General features: G+C 34.0%; 2 pseudogenes across 2 annotated transcripts in view; both read right to left on the reverse strand.

Annotated features, from left to right (window-relative positions):
• LOC310891537 (adhesion G-protein coupled receptor V1-like) overlaps positions 1–11,011 on the reverse strand; it is a 75,817-nt pseudogene extending 64,806 nt beyond the window's left edge. The window contains exons 1-6 of the transcript in view: positions 11,006–11,011; positions 10,559–10,663; positions 9,031–9,144; positions 5,577–6,142; positions 4,102–4,372; positions 2,974–3,303 (exon numbers count right to left, since the gene is read on the reverse strand). The product of the transcript in view is annotated as an adhesion G-protein coupled receptor V1-like (transcript). The remainder of the gene's footprint in view (positions 1–2,973; positions 3,304–4,101; positions 4,373–5,576; positions 6,143–9,030; positions 9,145–10,558; positions 10,664–11,005) is intronic.
• Positions 11,012–11,249: 238 nt separating this feature from the next.
• Positions 11,250–22,682, reverse strand: part of LOC310891538 (adhesion G-protein coupled receptor V1-like) — a 72,850-nt pseudogene continuing 61,417 nt past the window's right edge. Inside the window, exons 31-42 of the transcript in view lie at positions 21,792–21,955; positions 21,135–21,228; positions 20,507–20,539; positions 19,043–19,121; positions 18,415–18,553; positions 17,769–17,910; positions 17,020–17,282; positions 15,256–15,433; positions 14,290–14,414; positions 13,266–13,432; positions 13,037–13,180; positions 11,250–11,790 (exon numbers count right to left, since the gene is read on the reverse strand). The product of the transcript in view is annotated as an adhesion G-protein coupled receptor V1-like (transcript). The remainder of the gene's footprint in view (positions 11,791–13,036; positions 13,181–13,265; positions 13,433–14,289; positions 14,415–15,255; positions 15,434–17,019; positions 17,283–17,768; positions 17,911–18,414; positions 18,554–19,042; positions 19,122–20,506; positions 20,540–21,134; positions 21,229–21,791; positions 21,956–22,682) is intronic.

Consider the following 22,682-nt stretch of genomic DNA (forward strand, 5'->3'; position numbering starts at 1 on the left):
TAGCACTGCTGTTATAAAAATTTGTAAGTAGACATGTCAAAGAAATTAAGTGGATATTGTTGAGCTGTCAGCAGAATGGTACACCTCCCAGACAAATCATGTTAGTGTATGTAATTAAACACAGATCAAGCCAGAGAGAGAGACTCTGTTCCAGATCAGCTGACACATTACTAGAGCTATTAACAACAGTCATTGATGAGCAGCATAGGCAATTGTCTAACATCATTTTTTGTGTCTTGCATTGATAAAAATCTAGGGAAATCACTGAAGTCATAATAATTTACAGCCCTTGATCAAACAGCCAAATAATAATCCACTTTTCTTTCCTCTCCACAAAATTTTAAGGAATTCTCTATCTAAGAACTACCAGAGCCACATTAAGAATTTAAATTCAGTACAGTATTTCAAAACTGTATTTTACTTGTCACTGCATTTCTGATAGATTATAGATACTAAGAGGAAATAGATTTTTTTTCATCCTTTTCTTTAAAAGGGAAGCATCACTCGCTAAGCCCAGCACCAGTAGTGACACACCAAGGAAAGCAGAACTTGCCTGTTTAATTATTTCCTTTAAATATTATTTATTCCATGTGATTCTGTCTACATGCATCATTACAATAAATGTTTCCATAACAGATTTGCATATATTTCTGTGAACATTTCACTGGGGCATAAACTCCCACTGACATTTTTTCTTGGAGTTATCAGGTGTTATCATAGAGTAAAGCTTTATTTTTTGGGGATAAAATAGTGGCCTTTCTTAAATTCATATAGTAATCATGGTTCACCATTTCAAAAGATGATTTTTAAAGTCTTACAGTTCTTGAAACCAAACTCTATAAATATGTGGGCTGTATCATATTTTGTTCCACAACTGCTTGAGTAACACCCAGAAATATGCATGAACATTTATCTGATGATAGATGGAAATGTTTTACAAATACTGTATTTAGTAACTGATTCTCAACCATTCCAACTTGTTATCAAAAGTCTGAAGAACAGATGATGGCACTGTTTGTTTCTCCTCTTTTCTGAGCTTTCTCCTAGCATAGGCCCCGATTCTGCAATTAACAGGATGAAAGTGCACCATTGTGCGGTTATTAGCTCAGTAAACTTTCTGAAATACTACACAGCCAAAACAATTTGCTCTATTTAAAGTGTATGCTGTATTTGGATCCTGTATGGTACCTTTGGAATAAAGTAATAATCAATAAAGAACAGAGATTTTACTCTTTCTGCAATGTTTCCTTTAGTACCTTTTAAAGGAAACCAGTACAAAGAGAAAAAAATATATAGTTATTTGAACAATAACAATTAGTTTATGAGCTTAATTTTCAGAGTTAATCTTCCTAGCTATACCAAAAACCGCATCTCTGATTACAGCACGTTATTTAATTGAAGGTGTCACTAAGGAATATATCTCACATTAACATTATCTCCTGTACCTTTATTCATCCTACAGTTTCATTTGCTTCTCTGCTGATTCCTGAGTCAATTCTTTATTTTGCCTAAGTACAACTCATTCTAAACATGTTCACTGAGATTATCATTTATTCACGATGCAGAAGGATTGTCACAGTGATAAATAGTGGTGTTTTCCTTCTCTATGAGTTTCTAAATTAATTATTTGAGCTGGAAAGCTCCTCTGATTTAATTTCTTCAAACAAAGATTTTATTTATAGTTCATGGAGAAAGTACAGAAAAAAAAAAAACAGATTGGAATCTACAGTTTGAAAATCCAGGCAAAGTGCTTGGAATGACTGAACATTCTGAAATATTTATCAGATGTGTGTCTTGACTACAGTCAAAGGACAAAAAAAAAAAAAAAAAAAAAAAACATTGAATACATGGAATTAGACATTTAAGAATTTTGTGGATCTCTCAAACCTCTTGCAATCATAAAACATACTAACGTGTTCTAGTATTTCAGAAGGCAATTCCTAATCTAACTGTGAATGCCATAAATAAATAAATAAATAAAATTGCATATTAGATAAACAATATAATTCTGGCAAAACTTTTTGTTCTCATTATTCCTCCTGTAAGAGAATGTAGGGAGAAGGATGTGGAGGGAGGAAATCTTTCAAAGGTCTTAGAAGTGATTACAACGTCTTTGGTAGACTATAAGGAAAATATAAAACCTGGCAAATTTGAAATTCATGGATATAACATCAACACCTTCAACGATGATAAAAGTTATCTTTTACAAATTGAGATAGAAAAAAAAAAGGAAAGAAAAAAGTGAAGAAAACTATACAGGGAAAAAAAAAAGTAAGTTCTCCTAACAAATTTATATATAAATGCAATATAATATACATATAATATATAATGTATATTTGACCCTTTTTAATTTAGAATAGTTCAGCTGGAAGAGCAAAGATCACAGTATCACAGAATTGTAGGGGTTGGAAGGGACCTGGTCAGGCTGGAGAGTTGGGCAGGAAGAAACCAGATGAGGTTTAACAAGAGCAAGTGTAGAGTCCTGCATTTGGGAAGGAACAACCGCAAGTATCAGTACAGGCTGGGGGATGACCTGCTGGAGAAGGACCTGTATCAAGCCCAAGATACATTTACTTGCATGTCATTTCTGAAATTTTTCCTGCTTCAGTAATTTAATTTTAAGAACCTTATTTTTTTCACGTTCCAAGTCAGAGGCCAAGCAGAAACATGCTTCAAGGGGCAAGCAACAGACAACGCTGATCTCATTTTGATAAATTCCATGATTAGTACCTGAATCCTCTTTAGTTTTAAAATTTGTTTAATTACTAATGATTAGGGATAGAAAACTTTATAGCATAGTTATGAAAGATGTCTTTTTAAATAAGAAAATCTTTGCTTCAGAGCTAAGCACTTTTTTTTTTTTACAGGAATGGTCATTTAAATTACAGTCAAGGGGAAGGATCAATTATTGAATCATATTCCTCATATTAAATAAGCTAAAAAACAAAAACAAAAACAAAACAGCTGAGATACCTGTATGAGGAAATGAGCACCATTTTGAAGAAATGCATCTTTTCTTATTGGTATACTCAAAGTATGATGTGTTTTTCCTTCTGGAAACAGGAGGATGCTGTTTCTAGACATATTTAGAATGCCATCTTTTGCTCTCTCAGGATCCAGAGCTCCAGCTGGAATATACAGTGCAGTATAAACTAACTGCACATTTCCAACTGTTCCTTTCTCCCTTACAAAACTCAAGGATAAAAAGCGTCCTGTTGGATTACTTTCAATCTTCTGATTCTCCAAAGGATAAAACTTTATTACGCCATAAACATCATCGCTGTCCTGAATGTAAAACAAAAGCTGCAAAACAGAAAACAGCATCACTTACTCAATGCTACAATTAATATACACCACAGTTTTCACGTTTTCATGAAAGTATGTCCTGACTGTCATCATACATTTTTATCGTTAGTGAATTGGCACTCAAGAAAGAAATCAGATTGACAGCCCCAAAGTGTTGCTTGTGCACAAGCAGCACACCACTGATAGCAGCAACTTTCCTGCTATGCCTCATCTATGTCAGAATGAGCTTTGAATAACTGATTTTTGGTTCAGCAGCCAAAGTGAATAATTTGAATATATTTCAGACTGTGAAAAAATCATTTAATTCACCAAATTCATTCCAATCATATGTTCAAAAAGCAAAGTAGGGACCTGAGTCACAGAATTGTCAGTAATGCTAATTACCCCTTATTTAAAAGTTCAGAGGTTAGTCTTAATCACTAAGCCATCCTCTTGAAGCTGTTACTCTGTGTAAAACATTCCAGTACCTACAGCAAATAAGCAAGTGAAAATAAATGCTCAACCTTCTCTTAGCAAGCAACCAATCAAGATAGCAGTTATGCAATGATATTTATGATGGGAATATTCTAAGCTAAATGCTACTGCATTAAATAGGTCTGGCCTTATAAAATATGTTAAGCCAAAGACTTTGGATGTGGCTCTTTATACTGAGAATACATCAGCTTGCTTCACTTAAACTCAAGCACAACTACTTCAATTTAGCCAATCCACCAAAACTGGTGGATCCTAATCCTAATCCTACTCCCTAATTATTATCTATCACCTCCTCAAAACAAGTTCTGAAATCAAACTTACCTCAGATGGTTCGCTGACTTCTGCGCCTCCCTGTATTGTATGAGCTAAGAGCTTCAGAAGATAGGGCTCTGCTTCTTCTGGTATGTTATCATCAATAATGGTCAGTGAAAGTGTGACCAGCATCTGTCCTTGATCAAAATGTATCTCCCCGGTCTCTGGAACAAGGTCTGCAGTCACAGGTGACAGATCACTGCTATTTCGAGTTATGACCCAGGTCACAGAAACATTTCCATGTGTTCCACCATTTCTTACGATCGTGATCCCTTCAAACCTGTGGTTTTGAATGAAAATAAAAATCTGTAACATGCAATTATAATTAATATCGGTTTACTTAGCTATCTGTTCCCTGGAAGATTTATACTGACTTCAGTGGAATCGATATTAACTGCTGCTACTGACATTTGAGTCAGGACTTAAAATTTGTGAAATCATACCACAGAAGTAGACTTTTCTCAGGTTGCTTATTCATGAGATAATATACATAAAGACATGAGTAATATATCTAAAGACATTAGTTAAAATTTATTTTGTTTACAGTAAGAAAGATACTGAGAAGAGGAAAGTTGGCATGTTTATATTTTTTCTCAGGAAAGATGTTAAATTTCAGAAAACTTTTTCTCAACTAAATTTCTACACTGTTTTATGGACTATATCAAAATACAATTGTCAGGCATGAGTGTTTAAATAATGATTTTATTTAAAATAAAGTGACTCAACTATTTGCCTATGCACTGAAATATAATTTATCAATATTTGTGATTATGGAAATGTCACGTTTCCTGTATCTGTGTATAAGAAAGAAAAAAAAAAAAGTGAATATTGAAGTGCTGGGCTCTACATACTAGAAATTGTTCATAAAATCATAGGTTGATACATTACCTCTTTCTCTGGGGATGAACCACCATCACTAGCTAGCAGTGGACATTTTTACTAAAACTGGCAATATTGTATAGATATTAGTTCTGCTTGTAAAGATGTGTGTGGAGATTTGTTTTTAATTTATCTGTAAAATTACATGTATTTAACTTTTTTGGAAGTCTATGGGTATTCAGTACTTCACAGAAGACACTCACCACCATTTTTTAACCAGAGACTGACTTTAAATACAGTATAGACAAAGATTTACTGGGAAAGGAAGCCTGAAATATATTTTCCACTTGTATGAATGGGTGTGTGGCCGCATCACAACTTCACTGATCCATCTTTTAGATTAAGGGTTTTTCAGTATTTTGATAATGTCATTAAATATTTACAGTTCTCATATATAGTTCATAAATATTAAAATACTTCTGCATAATTAGACATTTTCTCCCTTGAAAATTCTATATCGTTTATAATAATTACACAGTAGGTGATTTCTATATTAATTTTTCACTACTGATTTTATAATTACTGTCAGTGAAATCCTAAGGATGCTTTACAGTGCCAAACAAATCCCTTAACATGACGAGATACTGTTTGAAGATCTGTAGTACCTTGAAATTTGGTCTTCATCAATGATAACAGTTTGAGTAAACAGGATACTGTTGATTGAAAGCACTCCATAGGGTTTATCATTTGGTTGGATGGTGACGTGAACAACAGATGGATTAACCAAAACAGCATCTCCCTGTAACGTGTCCTTAAGGAGCATAATTTGGAAGGTCTCAGCAATTTCTGGTATGGCATCATCAAGGATCTTGAATTTCATATATACTTCATGAACTAGAGGTGTGAAGACAATAGTTGTATTTGGCTGAAGATCTAGGAAGTCTAAATTGAGCTGCGCGTGTGCTGTTGAATTCCCAGTTATGATGGTGTAACTGACGGAGACTTCACATTCATCAGGTCCAATTAATTTTCCACTGTCATCCTTACCACGAATCACTTGAATTGTGAGCATTTCGACTTCCTCAGGCACCATGTAAGTGCTCTGAGCAAATCGCACAGGGCTGTCATTTTTCTTAATATTAATCTGAACAGAATTCCTTGTGGTGTTGATTTCAGCCCCTCCCTCCACACTCCTGAGATGAACAACAAACAATTCATCATTTTCAGGTATCTGGAAAAATAATAGTAGCAACAGGGTGTAAGTCCCATTTCAAATATATGCAGAACACTTACTTAGAAATATGTTATGTATATTTAGCAATAAAGGGAAATAATACAAACATTACAACCCTTTTCACATTAAAATAAACAGGCAAAAAGAAACTCGCTTGCAACTTTGAAAATCCCTTCTCAAAATTGAATGTTTCCATTTTCTAAGACATACTTCTATGCTATGGAAATATGAAAAAGTGGGAAAAGACAAAAAAAAAAAAAGGGCAAACAAAAACTAGGCAAGAATCAGATGAAGCTCTATCTTTCCAACTAGAGAGTGTGAGGAGATCCTAACTCAACTTGTGGAAGTTGCTCTGCTTGGACACAAGTGTTCCTGACAGTTATTTAGTCTGACATCTTTATTTGCTGATGTTAACACCATTTTACATCTATGCATGCCTGAAAGAACAGAGGAACAACATATGAACACAACCTACCTTGGCCCTTTTGTTCCTATTCAACGGGAAAAAGAACAGTTCCTACTTTCAGACAGACTCACATTCCCAGCACAGCTTCAGTCACAGCTCTGAGAAGGTGCTTGCTGATGCTTATCTATTAATTAGACTTTGGCATTTCTACATGTGGTTTGTTTAGAACTGCACTTTAGTTTTAGCTCTTTAGTCTCTAATAACTGATGCAGCAGACAAAAAAGAAGGGTTTATAAGCCTTGAATTGCAGAATTTAATATTTTTTACTTTATATTATTACATTTTATTCCCCAGTCTTGATAGGCTAAGTCTGTTTAACTGGAAAATATCATTATTTTATTAATACAGAGAGATTAGAAGGAAATATTTAAATATTACATAAGATCCTCACATCTCATTCTTGTTGTGGACTCTCAGAAAAAACAGTATTATTTGCTTCTGAGATAAATTCCACAACAAAATTGCTTATGTGTTACTAATGGCATTGCTTTGTTATAGGGCTGATGAATCCTTTCCATGTAGTTCTGTTTACTGAGCAAAAAAAGTTCAGAATTCCTTGTGGTCCAATATTTCTTCTCTTTTTACACATTTGTTAATTGGCCACCCTTAGATCCTGTTTCAGGGCACAAAGGGTATGCACGCCGCTGTCTTTGTAGCTGAGGCCAATTTTGTCCCTTGTTTGACTTGTGGCACTTAAACTTGCATAATATTATTGACTGATGCAGGTTGTTTGTTTTTTTTTCCAGCGTGAGATTTGCAAGCTCTCTGTCACCTCTCTCCTACACTACTATTTCCTATTTTATCTTATTAAAATTGATGTTAACTTACGCTTGTTTTAGTTCACTAGTTCATATACTGTCTTGCAGTACAAAAATACGCATTTGACAGTCAGAACGTACATGCCATTTTAGTTGCAGATAAAATCTTAGTATCCTACATAAATAAGGCATTGTGGAGCTTTCAATTACATCATGATTGACCAATAAATACATGAGTCAAACTTCGAATATAATAGTATAAATGATTTCCAGTGCTGCCTTGCCTCTTTAATTTTCTCTTAAAGTTGCAATTATACTTAAAAAGGAAACCTGCACAGGAAAAGTACTATAAATGCAGAGCTGTGGAAATCAGAACTGCAGTCCCCTACCTTCTGTAAGGCTGCACAATTCAGAAAAATACTTGTTTCATTGGTTTCCCTAACTCAGATCCTAAAAGCTCAAATTAAGTTCTGACAGTAGTGTTACTGGATTCTTGTGAACTCTATCATCATCATCATCAATAAAGGTTTTTGTGCAAAATTCATCTTTCACATACACTTGTGAAAGACTTTCAAAGAGTGGAAAGACGTTGACTAGACACACCAAATACAGATCAAACTTTTAGAAACAGAAGTTTGAGAGCATTTCTCAGAATAAAAATAAATAAAATCACATCCTCCCAAGAGAAAAGACCCTAATAATTTATTTCTGTGTGTAAGTCACTGAAATATTACATTGAATTGGAAAGAGATGTTTCTACACTTCAGCACCCCAGGTTGGCACAGCCTCTTAACACTAGAGTATCAGTAGAAATGTGGAAGGACATTTTTTATAACTAAGAGTAAAAAGGAAACAAGCTGCTTTACAGTTCTGTGCTCACTTCTGAGACACACACCTTTCACCATTATTGTTTTCTTATGAATTTCTTACTAAGTTGTTTTGCATCATATATACTTATTTTGATGTCTCAGTTTTCCCTCTTAAGCTTATTATAAAGGAAAAGAAAAACACAAAAGAAAAGTGCAGGTAAGAAAAAAGGAAAATCACAAGTTGCAAATTAGAAGAATGTTTTGTTTACTCTGAGATAAAAAGAAAGCCTCACAACCTATGAGTTATGTTGTGGTTTTTTTTTGTTTTGGTTTGGTTTTTTTGTGTGTGTGTTGTTTTTTTTTTTCAATTGGCCAATCTGAAAACAGAAAAATGTTAATTATCACCTAGTATTCATGCTTTCCACAAGACTGCATGTTTGTTTCAGGAATCTCATCTATTTTTAGGATTTTTTCAAATATGTTTCTACCCTGAAACATATTTGAAAAAAAAAAACCACAAACAAACAACGACAAAAAATATTTTTGAATCTGCCTTTTCCCTGTGAATCTTCAATGTGTAATATTCTTTCTTTAGTGACAAAGATAACATGTCTGCTCAGCCAGGATATGCACATAAACTAAAACTATTCACTGATGAGAATTAAAGAGGGAGCTTGGAAAGAGTAAAAATAATAGACCAGAGAGCCAAAATTTAACATCACTTCATCAAATAGAACTGCTTTTAACCTTATTTAAGCCAAGCCTTTTTGTAACTTATTACTCTAAGTCTTTCCAGAACTTCAGTTAACCTTCTACGTATCAAAGCCTAAGATGAAGTCAGCTTGTTCCTACCTGATCATCAAGCACTGTTAAATTATAAATCAGCTTTGATCTCCCAGGTGTGAATGTAATATTTCCCTTAGCTGGACTTAGGTCTTCTTCAGCTGGGTTTGGACCATCTTTTATCTGCAAAGAATTGATTTGTCTGATGAGAAGTCTATAAAGCAGGAATACAAATCCAGTGCAAGTACAATAACCAATATGCAGTGTGACTTGCATAACAAATGACTATCTGTTCAGCCATCTCCAACTTACAACTTACATGAACATTCAGTTGTGAAAATCTGCTCTTTTCTGGCAGACAGTGTAAGTCAGAACAACCACTCTGAAGAAATCCCGTATTTCCAGAATAAGAGGAAGAAAACTACTTCCATATAGGCCTATGGGGAGTCTTTAGTATATTCTGATGCATAACTGACTCTTTCATATTACAGAAAGGATATTCATGCAAATTCAGTTTGAATCAATAGTATTTCATAATAAATTCCAAGACAAAGTAATAGTACTTACTGGTTTTGTGTCCCTTCTATCTTAACTTGTGATATTAAAGATACTAAATTTAACAGTCAAACTCAAAATACTACAAAGCCTCTTAAAGGTCATATGGGATTTTTTGGTTTTAGAACATTTTGTAAATTATTTTTCAACATACATATATAATGATGTGAGACAGACCTAAGTAATTGTCCAGAGAGTAAGATTTACTGTACCTTAAAACAAACATATTTGCAAAAAATTGCACAGAGAATCATATTCAGTACTTTAACTATTCATGCTATATTTAGTATTAATAAAATCCAGTGCAAAGCTTTTCTGGTTTTGACAGGTCTAGACTAAAGCTTTGAGGTCTAGATTAAAGCCTTACCCTATAGGACCAGGCAACTAGTACAGAAATATCTATATGAAAGATTTTATATATAATTTTAAAGTAAATAATAGAGTCTGAGCTAGATAAGAAAAAGAAAGCAATGAAGTCAGTAATTGTATCACATTCAAATCACATATGTAAATAACAGGATAAGTATTCAACATGATTAATTATTTCAAAAGCTTCATTTGCAGGGGATTCAAGATAGAGATCAAGATACAGATGATTATAGATACAGAAATTCACCAAATCCTGAGCACTCACAGTTCAAAGTTGGGATAATCATTAAAGACTCACTTGAATATTTGTATGTAAAATAAATATTTTTTAAAAAAATTAAAAAAACTTAGATAAGACACTTCTTACATACTTAATATGCATTATTTTCTAGTAATACATACTGATGTTGCCTCACGTACCTTTCTAAATGACAGAATATACTCGGTTTTCTCTAGTACCTCTTAACATTAAACAGTCAATTAAACAGTCAGATAATTACAGTATTTTCTATATGACGGTTAATATGAATCCCTTTTATGAAACAGATCTACCTAATGTAGATGTAGGTATTTTGTCCTTCTTCCCCTTTTGCAAACACTTCAATAAATTATGATTACAGCCTCTCAGTTTAATCCAACAGACTACTGTATGAAGTCTTTTGGATAAACTCACCTCAAAAGTTATGACGACCGTCCCATAGGTTCCCCTCTCTCTAATTAGAGTGAGCGGCACAAATTCATTTCTGCCCCTGGGCTCATTCACTGTGATTAAGGCAGACTAATGAGGAAGAAAAGGAACAGACAATCAGACACAGATCAAATATCACAGCAGAATGAAGAAACTGTTACCATAGAAATATCAAACTCCCACAGACAAGTTAATCCAATCCGCAAACCAGTCCACTGATGGCATACATTTCCTAGCAACCAATTAGTTCAGCTAATGAAAACCTTAAAAGATTTCAGATAAAAATGTATCACGTAATGCAATTTGTGTGTTTTTGTTGTTGTTGTTGTTTGTTTGTTTCTGTAAATGAACATAGTCAACATACACAAAGCACTGACATATCATCACTGGTATTTTTAGGAGCTCCTACACCCATTAAAAATAGGTTTTCACCATCATGAAGTCGTTTATTAGATAGCTAGCTATAAATGTACTCAGGACAATCATTTAGGTCACTGGTCACTTTTTTAGGCTATTGTAGGTAACAGATTTTGAAGATATCCACAAATCCCAGAAGCAGCTTGGCTTAGTACTGTGGCTCTAACATTTTCTTATGTTCTTATGTTTTTTCAGAGAAGTCCTATACAAAATTATATTGTCAGAATGCTGTCAATAAGGCATAGCTACTCGTTCTACTAATACAACCTCTGTATTATTGCAAATATCATCTGCTGGAGTAACAACAGCATCTTATCCCAGAGGGTGTTATAAAATGCATATATTATGACAATGTTCCCTCAGTAATTGGTAATTAACCCTACTGCAAGAAGCTGTGCCTGCTCTTCAGAGGAACAGGTTTATATTCAGAAGCTACTTCTTTGTTTACATGCTACATTTCAAAACTGAAATAACAGTAGCAATAAAAACAAACCAGATGTAAATTGTACACTCAGGTAGAGAGTATTTATACATCCAAACAAGTCTGGAATTTTAACTGTTATAAATTTCCAATAGAAACAAAAATAATATGTCAGAAATACATGCTTATAGATTTACTTCCTTTCATTATCCTTTCAGAAATAAGCAAACTACCCACATTAAAGCCAGAGAAGACTGAAGAATATTCAAACCTGGATGGAACTGGAACTGTTTGTGTGACTCACAATAATCAAATAGTCTTCTTCCTCCACTGCAAAATGTTTCACACGTCTGGTATCCAGAACAGAAAGAGTCTGTATCTGCAAGGGAAATATGAGGGTGACTATGTTTATCTACATATGTATATAAACAAATACATTTTATATTACATTGTATATAGTGAGAAAAAGTACGCATAGAATGTTAAGAATTCCAAAATTATGTATAAAACTATACATGAAATAGCTTTTAAAACTTTATATTTTATATATATATATATATATATATATAAGCAACTAATTTACAGAATTAACATAACTTATCATACATTTTCCAGAAAATGTTCTATGACTTGATTGCTTGAGAATTTCTTCCCCCACTTCCAAGCAGAGCTACAGGCTGGGAGATGAGTGGTTGGAAAGCTGCCTGGCCGAGAGGGACCTGGGAGTATTGGTTGATAGTCGGCTGAATATGAGCCAGCAGTGTGCCCAGGTGGCCAAGAAGGCCAACAGCATCCTGGCCTGTATAAGAAGCAGCGTGGCCAGCAGGGCTAGGGAAGTGATTGTGCCCCTGTACTCGGCTCTGGTGAGGCCACACCTCGAGTACTGTGTTCAGCTTTGGGCCCCTTGCTACAGGAAGGACATGGACGTGCTCGAGCGAGTCCAGAGAAAGGCAACGAAGCTGGTGAGGGGTCTGGAGAACAAGTCTTATGAGGAGCGGCTGAGGGAGCTGGGGTTGTTCAGCCTGGAGAAGAGGAGGCTCAGGGGCGACCTTATCGCACTCTACAGGTACCTTAAAGGAGGCTGTAGAGAGGTGGGGGTTGGTCTGTTCTCCCACGTGCCTGGTGACAGGACAAGGGGGAATGGGCTAAAGTTGCGCCAGGGGAGGTTTAGGTTGGATGTTAGGAAAAACTTCTTTACCGAAAGGGTTGTTAGGCATTGGAATGGGCTGCCCAGGGAAGTGGTTGAGTCACCATCCCTGGAGGTCTTTAAGAGACGTTTAGATGTTCAGCTTAGTGATATGGTTTAGTGAAGGACTTGTTAATGTTAGGTCAGAGGTTGGACTAGGTGATTTTGGAGGTCTCTTCCTACCTAGACAATTCTGTGATTCTGTGATTCCCAGGTAATCCTCCCTGCACCCTCAAATGTAAATATATAAAAAATACAAACAATGTAAACAACTAACTATGACAAACTTACATCACTGAAGTTATGTAGTATTTTAGGACACAAAACTAACTCTTGTCACACAGAGTGCTTTTTTCTAAAACATGGCCAGACTGGAGGACCTCCCTTGGTCCTTGCCAACCCATACTATTTTAAGATTTTAAAATTAAAATCGATTTACCCACAACAATCTGTGTCCAGCCATGAATGCATACACACTGTTGTTAGAAGCTCCCTGTGTGGCTCCTCCATGAGTAACCACAAGGTAGGAAGAGGCTCCAATTTGGAAAGACACACAACTTGTAGGATTCCACATACTGAAATTCTGCAAGAAGAATAAAAAAAAAGTAAGATTGTGACTTAAATTCCTTATTAACTAGCATGTCTGGTGTTCAAAAACAAACATTTACCTCAACAGGAACAAATACTCCTTTCCACTGGTAGACAGTAGAAAACAAAGCTGGAGGCATACGCAACAGAACACCGTACAGGATTTCTCTTGAGGTAAAGAAACACCAACCAGATGCTGATTCTTCCACAAAACTTTGCAAGACAGATAGGACACTGATACCACCCCCTGCAATATAGTAAAAAATAAAATAAAATAAAATAAAATAAAATAAAATAAAATAAAAACACTATTTACTATTATATTACTCTTGAGATCTTTTCTAACCCCATTCCCATTATTTACCTCCCAAAGCCAGACCTAGTATGAGAAATGATGAAGTTGTGTCTTAGTATTTGTTATAAGTGTATATAAATACATAGAAATGTTACAATGCTAAGGATATAATGAGAGTTAAGCAGTAAATGTATTTTTCATTCATTACAACTGCACATGGAAGACATATAGGCAATTTGAGTCTGACTCATAATAATTGATCTTGGAATTTAGCTAACAAGAGAATTAGCTAGATAGCAAGTAGTAAAGAAAAAAAAAAAAAGACAAATTACAAAATGTTCATGTTTTGTTCCCCATTTACAACATGTTCATGTTTTTATTCCAAGACGGTCCCTAAGCACCGTCTTGTCAGAACTAAACTCCAGGAGCTAGACTCTTGCATGTCACATGTCATTTATACTGTGTTAGAAAGATCCTGAGTTACAAGTAGTACGGAACAAATTTTATTACACACACACAAATAAATAAATAAATAAATGGCTAGTGACAATAATGTTCATATTAGCAGCAAAGACAGAAATAGAGATTACTGAAACTGGCAGAAGTGGCTGATGACAAGGTGATTCTTAAGCAGCTAAAGTATTTTATCTACTAAATCTTACATAGGAAAATATTAACTGAATTGTGTCTGAATACTTGAATTTACATTCCCAAGCTACATCTCCTGTATGCTTGGCTACTCTCTTACTATCTCCACTTCTACAAAAGCAGTGGACATTCTCTGTAAAGTGAACGTACTGTGAACGTACTGATGCCAAATGCAGTATCTGATGATGTCTCCCACTCAACGCTCACAGAAACGTTAAGCCCATTACTCCGTGAAACTTTCAAATAAGCTGTAGTGTTGGCTTCTTCAATTATGATGAAATTTGTCCTAAATGTGAGAATCATAAAAATAAGGAAAAAATTATTTTATAGTATATTCATTGCTGTAATAAAAATAAGATTTTTACTGTACAATTCCAGATGCAGAATATACAACAGAAATAAAAAGAAAATATTAATAACAGGTTTCAGTATCTGATGGACTGGTAGCTACATTAATTAGGGTTTCCCAATGATCCTTACTACAATCATGCAAAATCATAGGCAATTCAACAAAATCTTTAAACAGACTGAAATTTAAGTATATTAAATTCACGTAATAAATGTTTAGATAATATTATTATTAAATATTAATATAAATTATTAACTCTAAATATCAATGTATTAATAAAATAGCATACATACATTTTTTATTTAAATAGTAAATTTATTTAATCTGTATGGTTTCAGCTGAATGGTTTTTAAAAATGGCAGTCCATATGTGTCACTTGCTTCTGAAAAACAGCCTTCAGTGAAAGTATATTTTTTACAGGTTTAAAAATGAAAGTAAATTATAAAACGTATGACTTCCTGGACACTGATATGAGGTTTGGAACTTTTAACATGGAATACTATCAGTGGAATATGTAGGCACTAGTGAAGTATTAGTTTATAAAGAAAAATAATAATAAATAAATTGAAATTTTGGATTATGAATAGTCCTTTTTATGCATTTTTCTACTCTTTTGTTTAGCAGTAATAGTATTTCACAATACCTTTCAAAGTTACAGATTTACAAATTGGGTTGCTGAATTTCTTTAATGCGATCCATCAAAAACAAAATTGTAGAGAAATATTATCTCTTTGGAGTATGAGCAACTATCTCCTTTTTACTGATCAGTGTAAAGTACCTATTTCCAACTGTATAGATGCTGAAAAGCCCTAGTGGAGCCTGGTTTTGTAATATTGTAATCATAGTTTCCACTCTCGTGCCTAGTCTGGCTCCTCCAGTTGGATTGAACAGGGTGACAATGAAGTGCTCTCATCCATTTCTGGTTCTTCATCTAGTACCGCAGAAATATGCAGCGTCTGATAACAAAACAAGCATACAATGTTATTGAGACATGATAACAGATGATGACACAGCTCTATCAGAATGTGCTACCTTTTTTTTAAATTTATTTCACTATAAGGCTTTGGATAGCATAGCAGGAGAAGAGCAGCTCATGAAGCTGGAGAGGACAGAATTGAGGCAAGCTCAGACTGAGTTCAGACTGAGGTTCTAAAGCCATCCATCTAGTGGCCTCCATTGGTGCAACACTAAGATGAGCATATTCACTTTTCGTTGTTGTTGTTCTCTTTTCTTTCTTTTCTCATCCTACGATCCTCTGAAGTTTTTGATCCTAATTTCATACTTTTGTTCTCTATTTATTCCATACATTTTTGGGTAGTTTATACTCACAACACAGCTATAAGTGTAATCAGTTAAGTTGGTTTTAATTTATTTTAGTTGGCAGCTAAGCTATCTTCAGGGAAACAGGGTAATCTCACTACTGGTGCTGTCAAGAAAGAAAAGGAAAAGGAAAAAAAAAAGCAAGAATAGTGAGAGATTTGAAATACTCTTTCCTCTCGATGCTTCTTTCCCTCTCCTACACCACTGTGGATGAAGATCAGGTCTTCTAAAGGCAATCTCAAACTAGCAAAGAGCAATCTAGAGAAAGCTAAGTGCTTCACTTTCATTTGGGGCTCACTGTCATCCTTCACACTACTCAAACAAGCAAAAAATTTCATAGGTACGCATAGCCTTGCTGTACAAAATAAAAAGTTAGTGATGATGCATTTGGAAATAATACAAAATTTACAATGTTTTATATTTCTGTTCATTTCCACAATAAACCATATTTACCAACTATATTAAGAAGGCTCCAACTTCTTATAGATCTGCTGCATTGTGATTCCAAATGCATCTAAAGGCCAGAAATTGAAAACCAGTGTTTCCAAGAAAAGTTTGTCTCAGTTTCTATCCTATTGCCTGTAATATGCTAACACTAGCTTCACCAGCTTTACTGGCAAAAATAAATAAATCGAATTGTGATTAAACCTTAGAAGAGTCAGGATTCACAAACTTAAGCTAGTTCATTTTGTAGCTGACATTCTTGTGAGGACAGTATAGAGGCAGTGAGCTTAATACTTAAGTTATTTTCCAATCCTAAGACAGACAACTGTTCTACTTTTTGTATTTGTTGCAGCACATTCTGTTTAGTTCAGACTAACTAAAATGTTAAATTACAGAATGGGATTTTTACTTTGATCTTAACTATTAGGCTTGCAAATTATCACTTTAATTTAAAGTAAGTTTGCATTTCAGCTATAGATTGACTACATAAAAAGAACTGTTCCAAAGCACACATGAACGTTATCTATAGTGTACTGTTTTCAATTTACCTCAACCCTTACAAACTAAGAAACACCTAAAGATGAGCCCATTTAATTTTCACACACTTCCACATCAGATAATAACAGGAAATCAGTCACAGCTCATGACTCAATTCACTTTATGAATGAAAGAAGTAGAAAAAATAAACAGAAGATAAAGCACAGACATTTCTGAAATCTTTCCAATATTTCCAAAAAAAAAGCTTCCTAGACTTCTCTGGTAATAACTAGCATATTACCTTGAACCTGACTCCCTCTTCGAGCACAATATATCCTTGAGAAGGGGTCAAATCCATTGTTGCCTCTGAAGAATTAATCTCACTTACAAGATACTGAACAGTCACAGTGCCAAATATTCCCTGAGGTGGTTCTCTGATAATATTCAATACTGCAACACTTTCCATCAAATGGATAGATGTTTGCTCTCTCAGAAAGAAGTGATTGCTGTTATTGAATGACAAAACTCCATGGCCATCATCATTGGCAAGTATAGTAATTGTAGCTTTTGAAAAAGAAATAATGAAAATATTCTTTGGTTAACATAGTAAAATATAAATATACATATATAGTAACATAATACATAACATAAACACAAATACATTCTTCCTTTAGTGTGTATATAATGCTTATGTGTCCATGACATTACCTGAAGAGAATGGGAAGGCATTTCACTTTAACTAGGAAGATCTCTAGACAGGAAGAATATAGTCTCTCCTAGAAAAGGATTATGAACTCTCTAAAAAGACCTCAGTTCAGTGAGGTAGTACACATTGAAAAACTCATCTTCGTGCTTTCTGATTCATTGCTTTACATATAAACTTTTTAATTGCACAGATTTCACAGGGATGTTTCAGAACCTTCCAAAGGAGTATAAAGATTCACCATAGCAGGACAATGGTGCTTTCTGAAATATGATTATTCAGAAAAGTGGAATTAAAATGTGTGCCACAGAATTCTAAAGAAATGGAACATTAAAACTAAGTTTTACCTGTTGTGTTCTCCCCTAATTCCAGCCCCAGAGATGGATTTGTTAAAATTAACTGGAACTTCTCATCACCTTCAGGAATCTCATCATCAAAAATCATGACATCAACAGATTTATGCCTTTCTCCATCAGCAAAAAAAAGAGTCTAGCGTTGAAACACATAAAGCACCGAATACTTACATCAGTTAATATCACACAGAAATTTTTGACTACGGTAAACAGAATTCTGTGAAATAGGAAGGAAGGGAAAGCATAGGAAGAGCCATATTCTCTGTTCCTTATAAACTGATTGAATCAGAAATATAAAGGTTCAGCACATTACAGAATGAGGACAAGAAAGAATAATTTATTTTGAAAGTCCTGTTGCAAAAATAGTCTATGAAAAAGTTTGTATGTCTAATCAAAATTAAATTTGAAATCGATGTTTGAAAGTTTACATTTTGCTTTATATTAAAAAATATATTTTTAAAAAAGAAATAAATAGTAAGAATAAGAATATTTTTATTTCATTCTATTTAGATTACCAAAGCAACTGAAACAAGCTGAAACATCTAGCATCACTACTGATCATTCTGCAGAATAATCAAGAAGATATTCTTTTACGGAAGCTGAAAGAATAAAAAGTACTAGATTTAGAGTTGCTTCTTACCCTTGAGGTTACATTAAAATCCAAACCCAGCTGGGCCTCCAAATTTTGGGCATAAAAAAATACAGACACATTGCCATATGATCCTCTGTTTCGGTAAGCCATTACTGTCAGATTCCCATGAGATTCACTAACTTCAAAACTAAAATAAAAAGAATAATTCTCAATGTTCACTGATTATGTTCTTTTGAAAAAGATAGTACATTTTTATTACATTTTCACTCTGAATTATTCCCTACATTATAGTTCTCTAACGCATCCTTTTTACCTTTTTTCTCTTATCTAAATTGAATTAAGTAACATGAGGTTTTTGTTTTGTTTTGTTTTGTTTTTTGCTTACATGAATGGTGAGGCTGGAAGAGTTGATGCAGGCTGGGGAGGTTAGGCAAATTGGTGATATAAAAGGACAACAGTGAAAGTAGTAATAAGTAAAAGAATTCTGATTAGATGAATAGTGAATTTTTGTTTTCAGTGTGGGAATCCCACTTTCTAGTTCAGCTGAATTGAATGATTACTTTACCATCTCAAAGACATGGCCCTATTTTTAACAGGAGTTTTACTTTTAGAAAGAAAATGGGCAACACCAATCACTAATTGGCACAGTAAGTTCTTCAAGGAAGATGAGACTTACTTGGTACCTTCCCATTCAATTACTCCTCTTACACCATCATTAGCATCGATAACAATTTGAGAAGCTAAACCTTCCACATCTAAAAGGCAAAACAGAAAGACAAAAATTAAAGAACAATAAAATCAATTTTCTTGATTTTCAAGAATCACAGAAGCATTTATTCAATCAGTACTAATATTACAGTGTCTTTACAAAAAATGTGTAGGAGAAAATGGGAGTGGGCAAGATAACTGGAAAGAGTCCTTACTACTAGAAGTGCAATAATGCGTCTTGAATTAGCACTGTAATATTTAATAATGCATAAAAAAAAAAAAGACTAAGGAAAATGTAGAAAGTTAAACAGCACATAAAACATTAGAAAACAATAAAGTCTAGATTTGCGATGGAATCTTAATTTGTCTTCACTATAAGTGTTTATTACAATGACATTCAATATTTTGCATTTGCCATTCTGAGTATGAGAAAGACAATGAGGAAGAATAATAAATGATTCAGCATTTCATCTTCTATTTGTGCTTCAGTGCCTCATCATACATTCTAATGGCACACCTCAGATTTCACTACAAATACACAACTATTAATTTATTTGTGGGGTGTTCACATACTGTAATATTCTACTGCTCCATAAAGACATACAGGTATTTACAATTAGCCTGAAATCGTAATTGAATACACTGCAGTGTGAAAAACACCAAATAATAGGTTAATGTCAGAAAAGTCTACTAACTTCAGAGACCAGAACTTTACAGTCAAAACTTAATACTTCTCAGAAAATAGGTTGTTGTTTTTCAGACAACCGCACCACACAACTACCTTAACTTACTTGTTTACTTTTTATAAACTTCAACTTACTTTCTAAAACCAAATTGACTTCACCGAGTCTGCCATAAGTATATTATGTTTAGATCCATATACATTTTTCCATCAATTCAGATAAAACTGAACAAAAGTAGAAGATTATTGCCATGAATCTAAGCCTGTCACTATGAGGTAGAGATGACGATGAGCAATAGCTCTACACAGACAACAGAAGTGTTACTGAGGTTTACAAATCCTGAGGGAGTAATGGCAATTAGAGACATTTCTGCTTCACTCCTGCATTTTCTCATGTCACCCTGAAGTCAGATCTGTTCACCCAGGATCTGTAAGAGTTTGCTCACAGACACACACGCGGACACACGTATTTGAGTCAGGCTATTTCTTCTACCAGAAGAATTCACTGACATGTTATGTGAACACATTTTTTCCTTATGACTTAAAACTATTATTTTCTCATTGTAAGTAAAGCTGACCCAATGCAGTGTCACATCAGTGTTAAATGGTCATGGTTCAAGGAGACAGCCAAAGAGAAAGTGAGACTATACAACACTGTTTAGTTTGGATGAATCTTTCATTCTTATATGCTACTCCTTTCATATTTTAGACTCAACTATTCACAAATCAGCAATGAGTCTTGCAAGTTACCTTTCAATCTGTAACGAATTAACTCAGTCACTTCTATAAGCATGCAAAGAAAAGGGAAAAGAGTCAAAGAAGATGTCTGACATTATATAACTAGTCTTTAGTACCACAGGATAATCCAACAGTTCTTAAAGCTAATGACTACTATTCTACTGAATTCTGAAGAAGCAAAATGAGAAGCAGACTAAGCAAATAATAAAGATCATTGCAAGAGTAGGAAAACCATAAAATATGTTTCCTAAAAGTGATAAAAGAATAAAAACAGACTTTTTTAAAAGAGTGAGCAGAGTAGCCACATAAAGTTTTTTTTTACTTTTTTTTTCCATTTTGTAGTTTGTAAATGAAAATCAGATGAAAAAATCACCAATAAACTTTTCAAATAATTGTCCTTTCCAACTGATAATTACTAACTCCTCTACGAAAATTAATTTAAATTTTCCCAGAGTTTAAAAAGCAAGAGATTAAGTGTAATAATAAATCTATTTCATATTCTATGATGTTTCTTCTAAATAACCATGTCTCATCTCAGCATAGTTGGTAAGTAAGAGGAATAATGGTAATCTCCCAAGGTAATATAATATAAACCATTAAAAAGGAAAAGTAAAAATAATTTGCTATAAGATGTTTTTACCTAGCTTAGGTGGGGATGACGTTGAATGGTTCATGATGAGTTCCACTGAAGTTAAATTAACCAAGAAGAATTCTTGCACCTCTGGTATATCATCCTGCAAAACACAAATACAGTACATCCTCTTCTCATTGTCCTTTAAGAAACTTCCACAGAAGTCACCAAAAAGGATCACACAACAAGTCTCTAATATTACTGTGACACTAGAATTCATTTTTCTGTTTTCCTGAAATAATTTTATTGGGTCTGAAACTGATTATCGTGGAAGAATTAAGTAAGACATTATATATCATGAAAAAGATCCTGTGGTGACGCTAAACTATTCTTGCAAATAAATTACTGACCGATTTTAGAGGCATGTATCTCCAGCAATGAAAAAGTATGAGCCTGTAGCCAGCCATGAAGCACACTGTTCTAAATACTACTAGATAGTTGGTAAAGTTTTAATGAGACAACTTTATTACCTTTAGACAGAGGTAGAGCTGCTTTCTGTGACTATTTGATCCCTTGTGATTTTAATATTAAGATTGAAACCATCTTTCTAAATGATAGTGAAATATAACACAGGGCTTCAAATAATGGCTGCAAGCTTTAGTTCCCAAAATATTACCCTTTTGAAATCATACAGAAAAGTACAGAATTAAAGGGTTTAGAGGTTACCTCTAGAATAGTAATATTTATGGCAACTGATGTTTCTCCTTCTTCTAAAATCAGTGAGCCAGAAGCAGGTACATAATCAGCTCCTGGTTCAGCCACAGTCTCTTCTGTCTGATTACTTACAGTGAGCAATCCTGTAACTGTGGCATAAGTAACATTGATAGTACCTGTTTAATTTGTGAGGAGAAAAAAAAAAAGAAAAAAAAAATTGTTTTTCAGTTCTTATATAATGTTCACTGGAATGGATAAAGACAAGAGATCAAATTCTCATCCACAAAATAAAAAGACTAACTGCAAAACAGAAGGATTAAAAGAGTTATCCAAAGTACATTGGAGCTAGTGTACCTTTGTTACCGTTATCAATATGCCTTCAATTTGACCTTTGCTGACTTGTCTGTCTGCATAGGACTCAAAAATCATTGGGTCCAAATGCATCCAGAAATTTGAAGTTCTGTGGACCATAAATATGAAATTGCTGAAAGACTAACTGGGACATCTCATGTACCATTAATATGAGTTTTTGCAACAAGGACACTTTTTGGGAATGACAGATATCTAAGAAAGGCTCTAAAGACAGTGCTGGGAAACACAGATTAATAAATCTAGATACTTTCCTGGGTAGATTGACAAACTTCAATAGAGAACAAAATTAGGGGACACACGGATAAATATTACCAAGCAGAAAAGTTATACATTATAGTTTTGAGAATAAAGCCACCTCTCGCTAATCTGGTAGGGTAAGTCAAGTGGCAAACATAAGGAGTATGAACCTGAAATAAAATGATAGATGAAATTAAAAGCTGCTCTATATGAAATAAAATGTAAGAGATAAAAGAGTCCTAATTAATAAATAAGTAACGATGCTTATTTTAATTCAGTGAGAGATCTTGCACT

Source organism: Anser anser (assembly GCF_964211835.1).
Source record: "Anser anser genome assembly, contig: HAP1_SCAFFOLD_131, whole genome shotgun sequence".
Lineage (NCBI taxonomy): Eukaryota > Metazoa > Chordata > Aves > Anseriformes > Anatidae > Anser > Anser anser.